Consider the following 6,000-nt stretch of genomic DNA (forward strand, 5'->3'; position numbering starts at 1 on the left):
AGTGGGGCGGGGCAGGACAGCAGAGGCCACCTGTCGTCACCTGCTCGGCTCAGCCCTAACAGCCCGTGAACTTCTCTGCCAGCACGTCCAAGGGCACCGTGTCCAGCCGGGTCGGCAGCCACAAGCCCAGGGCCTCCCTGTGCTCAGACTCCCGCATGCCATCGCTTCCTGGTGGTCAGGGGCTGTGGGCTCAAGAAGTTTCCCTTCCTGTGACTCAGCCTTCTTGTCACGCTCTTGACAGCTTTCCTCTTGGGGCCAGGGTGGTTGTGTTTATTTGAAATTCAGGCAGTTTCTCAGTCTTCCCTCTCCGGCCCCTCCGCAGCCGTCAGCCCCCCACCCCAGATCCTTCAGAGCTGGGTCCCTGCTCCACTCCACGCCTCACCCCTAACTGCCAGCCTCCCTCCCGAGACCAGCTCCTTGAATCCTGTCCCCCTTCTTCTTCCCTCCTAGGCTCCAACCTTTCCCCTGGGAACCCCTCAGCGCAGTGTGACCTCCTCCTCCCTGCCCAACAGTCCCTCTGCCCCTTGGGGCCCCTCATGCTGTCGCCCTCCCCTAAGAACTCCAGCCCCAGAACTGCATTCTGAATGATCTCTGCAGCAACCTGGTTCTGTGCCCACTCCACACTTTCTCTTCAGCCTCCACAAAGCTTCTAGAACAATCTTCCTTAAGCACAGGCTGGACTTTGTCCCCTGCCTCTGGCTTACCACCTGTCCTTGGCTCCATCAAGCCCAAGGTCAGGTCCAGCCTGGCCTCGAGGGCCCCCATGGCATGGCCTCTGTCTGCACCTCCCCCCACCCCCCGGCCCTGTGGCCTTCCCTCCCCACCTTACACAGAAAAGAATTAGTACACCAGCCTTGAGACAGAGACCTGCTTTCCAAGCTGGCCCTTGGCTGGCATCTGGAAGCCTGGATTTCTGGATGGTGCCCCCCATTGCCTAATAAGAGTGGCTCACTGTGCTATTCCCCCAGAGCCTAGCATAGCAGGTGCTCAATAAATACCAGTTGAGCGAATAAATAACAGCCTTCCCTGGTGCGCATTGTTGTCTCCCGATGAGAAAAAGGGATGTGATGCTTGATTCGTCCAAGGTCACGTGGCCAGTTACTGACAAAACCAGAGCCTTCTGAATCCAGGGCACGTGTCTCATTTCCTTTGGCCAGGGGCTGCCTGAAAGCTCAGAGGGAGGTGCAGGAACCACACGGGCAATGAGAGAGGGGCCCAGTGGGCACCCTCTGTCCACGGCCTCGACCAGAGCTATTCCAGAGGACAGGTCTGTGCCCACTCACTTGGCCTTTTGCTCTTGCCGGAGGAGCATCTCCAGGGGCTGCGCCAGGCCCGCCGCACAGCCCGGGCTCAGTACTGCGGCCGGAGGGGCGTGCGCGGTTGCTGGCTGCCCCGGGGAGCAGAGCCGAAGGCGGTGCCAGGCCTCGGAGGGACCTGCCTGGCTCCTGTCCCTCTGGGCTCAGCCCGCCCAAGTGCTGGGGAGGGCGTGGGGGCGGGAGGGCCTCCGCCCCCCATTCTGCCACACAGCGGTAACTCCCTTGGGCTCTGGCCCTACACCACCTCGGATTAATTTCACTTCTGCCACTTTCCCCAGATCCCAGCTACACCTGTGCCCGGATTCTGACGATGTGTCCCCTCTCTGTAGCTGCCGGGGCGCGGCGGAGTAGTAGAGGGGGCACAGGAGCGTAAGTCCTCTTGTGCTGCAGTGACCAGAGCACGGGCATCAGAGGGCTCGAGTTGGCTCAGGCCTCCCGTGTACCCAGGAAGAAGTTGGGGGACAGCAGCATGCAGCGCACGTGATCCCTTTCGGTCACAGAAGCATCGCTTCCCAGCCTGCTCCCACAGCCCCCAGGCTTACTGTTCAGAGCACAAGCGAAGATAACGCAGTAAACACAAAAGGGTCCCCTCATCATTTAGCTGCGGTGCCAGCGAAGGTCATGGCACCAGCACCTTGGAACGACTCAGGCCAGCAAGCCCTGCCCCAGAGCCTCCTCCCTGTGCCCCCGCCCCCAGTCTGTTCCTTTCCTTTCTCAAACTCCAGTGACAGCCACAGGGACTTGCCTACCGTTTTCACACCGTCAGGCTGCTTCTAGCCTCCACGCCTCTGCTTGTGACTTCTACCTGGCAGCCCATGTCACTTTTCCTGTCTTGGCTAACACTCCCCTAACACACACACACACACACACACACACACACACTTAAATCTTTCAAATCCTACTGACAATGGCATCTCCTCCAGGAAGTCCCCCTGGACTCCAGGGTGGGCTGTGAGTCTCTTCACGGGACTCTGTGCCCTCTGCTGCCTTCCTCATTAGCACTGTCCCCTGCCAGAGATGGGCCAGTGTCCGAGGCTCTGTCTTGGGCTGGCAGGGAGAAGGCTCACAGGCACAGTGGGTGGAGTCCAGAGGACCACGGTCTGCGTCCACTATGGAGATGGGGTCCCCGGGAGGAGGAGGGGGATGCAGCCCACATGGGGGACAGGACGGGGAGGGGAAGCCTCGGGGGGTGGCTCAGGATGGGGGGGACTCTGCGCTGTGTCCCCAGGCTGGGCCCGCTCACTTGGGCTTGTGAAGAAGATTTTGCAGAGCCTTCTGTCAGTAGTGTGCCATCTCAGATCACCTTGACAATGTTCACCCTTCTGCCCCCAGCTGGGGGAACCCTCCAGAATTCCAGGATTCTGTCCCAGAAAAGAGGGAAAGAAGGACACGCACTCATCAGGCCCTGGTTCACTCTCCTAACACCTATCAGCTCAGTTAAATCTCTAAAATGTGAGATATAGGCTGACCACCACCTTTGGAGAAATTAAGTGGCTTGTCTGAGGCAAGCATCTGGTGAATGGTGAGGCCAGAGGGTCTGATTCAAAGCAGATGCCCTTTCTACCCTCCAGGTGCCCCCTCTGGGGGGCAGGGAAACCCAGGGGCAAGATGGAGACCCGCAGCCCTGGCTGTGCTCCGGGGGCCCCGGGCTTCCAGAAACCTGGCCTCAGAGGCTCACCGAGACAGGAGAAAAGCCACCCGTTCTGACCGTGTTGCTCAAAGGGAGAGAAGCGGCAGAGGTTGGCAGGGGTCTCCCGATCCTGGGTCAGCCTGATATTCGACAGAAGGCCCCCCCCCACTTCTCACCCGGCCCTCAGCCCCAGAGCCCAGCACTGGAAGCCTCATGCTGGGCCCGAGACCGGCTGGTCCTGGGGGAGGGGGTGTCTCGGCACCTTGCCCACAGCACCAGGGACAGAATCCTGCACCTGTGAGGGAGCTGCATGGCTGTGGGGGCAGCTTTGCCTCCCTGGGCCTCAGTTTCCTCATCTGCCAAAGTGGAATAAAGACGCCCACTTTAAGGGACCACGGTGTGGCTAGAACGATGTCATGGCACAGTCTTGCCCTTACACGCTAGCTCCCTTCCCTCTTCTCTGGGTTCCTTCTGAAAATGGTCCGCAGGAAGGCCTTTCTTTTTTTCTTTTTTTAAATTTTTAACGTTTATTTATTTTTGAGGCAGAGAGAGACAGAGCATGAACGGGGGAGGGTCAGAGAGAGGGAGACACAGAATCTGAAACAGGCTCCAGGCTCTGAGCTGTCAGCACAGAGCCCGACGCGGGGCTTGAACTCACTGACCGTGAGATCATGACCTGAGCCAAAGTCGGCCGCTTAACCGACTGAGCCATCCAGGTGCCCCAGGAAGGCCTTTCTAAAGTCAAGAGAGAAGGGGCGCCTGGGTGGCTCAGTCGGTTAAGTGTCCGGCTTCGGCCCAGGTTGTGATCTCGCTGTTCATGGGTTCGAGCCCCATGCCGGCCTCTGTGCTGACAGCTCGGAGCCTGGAAGCTACTTTGGATTCTGTGTCTCCCTCTCTCTCTCTCTCTCTCTGCCCCTCTCCCACTCATGTTCTGTCTCTCAAAAATAAATAAACATTAAGAAAATTAAAGTCAAGAGAGACGGTCCAGCAGAAGGGGCCTGGGCGAAGGGAGGGGGGTGCTTTGTCTCTGAAGAACACTGCACTTACAGCCTGCTCTGGACTCACCTCTCTGCTCAGCTCTTAGTGGCTGTGTGGCCCCGGGCAGGGTAGTTAACCTCTCTGTGCTTCAGCCTCTTCACCCTGCCTCACCAGGTGCGATCACAGATGTGTGAGTGGCTGTGGAGGAACATTCCTGGGTTTTTTTGTTTTTTGTTTTTTTCCTTTGGGAATATGGAGTGTGGCCAATGTCCCTTCCCAGGGTGACTGTCGGCTCAGGGTGGGGGTGGGGGTGTCTCTCCTCTGGAGGCGACGCTCCCAGCCACAGGATGGAGACGTGCCAGGGTGTCCCTTCTTGCTTTCTAGGATGGCTTCTGGGGCGGGGGGGGGGGGGGGTCGCTGAGAGGGACGGGCCCTGCCTGCATTTTCCTCTGCACCCAAGTCCTCTGGCCTGTGTTGGCCATGGAGGCGGGGTAGGGGCTCCGCCCTGCCCTGCTTGGAGTAAACCCTCTAAGCGGAAAATCCAAAGGGGCCTGAAAGGCAGCTTCTAGAGTGCTCCCTCGCTCTACGAAAGCTTCCCAATCAAATTGTATTAATTTGGCCTCTTCCCCTGGAGGCTAAAGTGAGAGTCAGAGCCCAAGTGGCCCCCCAGAGGGGGCACTCCAGCACAGAGGGAGGTGCTAAGGTATTGGGGCTTGGGGGTCGAGGGGGAAACCCTCGGAATAACCCTCTGGACGAAGGGGCGATGCAGTGCGGAGGTGGGAACGGGTGGAGGATGAGGTGGGCAGAGACCTGCCGCATCTCTGGCGTCTGCCCTGGGCCGGGTCCTAAGCACCTGCCCCTCCACGCTCCCACGGCCCTGCCAGGTGGGGACTGTTGAGCAGGCGGGGTGACAGGAGGGGGCTCAGGGATTGAAGTGGGCGTGCTGAGGCCCGGCTGGGTCATAGCTTGCTGCCCCCGCATGCAGGGCACACAGTAGACGCTTAATAAACGTTTGTGAGTCACGATCGGAAGGCAGAGCTCACTCAAAGCCACCACACCTCTTCCCACTTGGGCCTGATGAACCTGAAGAGGGGGCCTGGCTGGGCCTTGGAGAAGAGCAGGGTGTAGGCAGAGCCCCGCCGGCCCTCCCAGCGCCCTCATGTGGGCCCCCGGCGGGGACGGTCGCGGCTGAGCCTTGTTATGCCCACGTGTGGCCACAAGAGGTCGCCCCGCACCGCCAGCTGCAGCGAGAACAGCCTCCCAGAAGGCTCCTAGCGGTAGTGGAGGCCACTCAGCTTGGAGAAAAAGGACAGCACGGCGTTGCGTGCGGGGTGGACGGGACGGGGGCTGAACTGTGCCATCTGGAAGGTCAGCCCTTGGGCACAAAGAGGCAATGGGCCCAGAGAGGGAGTGGCTGGCCCCTGGGACACCCAGCCAGCTCATGGCAGAGCCAAGAGGCCCCCTCCCTGGTCTCTCCTCATGGGCTCGGGGACGGTTTACCATTGGGCGCACATGACAGTTAGCTTGCGCCGGGTTCCCCCAGACTTCCGGGCTGTAAGGAGGAGAGAGCATTGGGGAGGGCAGGGCTGGGAGATGGGGAATGTGGGGTGGGGGCACGCAGGTGGGACTTGACCGCACCCAAGGCCACAGTCCTCTTGGACTCCTTCAAGAGTCACAGACACGCACCCAGACCTCCTCCAACAGGGCGGGCCCAGCAGGTCACACTGGGGGTACAGCTCTCAGCCCGGTGGCCGTGGAAGCGTCGCCACGGGGGTAGGAAGTGCCCTCGGGGGTCTGGCTTAGCAGCTCTGCCCACCTGAGAGTCAAGGCTGGCCCCGGGTGTCGAGGCAGCTGGACCTTGCTGACAGGGTGAGGAGTTGGGCTTTACCCTGGGGCAGCGGGGGGCTGTCAGGCGGGCGTTAAGCTGGGGCACAGCACAGTCCTTCTGGCTGCCGTTGGGGGAGCGAGATGGGGGTGACGAGCTGGGTTAGGAGGCCCTGCCCTCCCGTGCACCTGCGGCATAGCCACGGCCCAGCTCCACCCTTGACTAGCAAAGCAGGTTACTTACTGGCTTCC

This window comes from Panthera uncia, chromosome B4 (genome assembly GCF_023721935.1).
Source record: "Panthera uncia isolate 11264 chromosome B4, Puncia_PCG_1.0, whole genome shotgun sequence".
Taxonomy (NCBI): domain Eukaryota; kingdom Metazoa; phylum Chordata; class Mammalia; order Carnivora; family Felidae; genus Panthera; species Panthera uncia.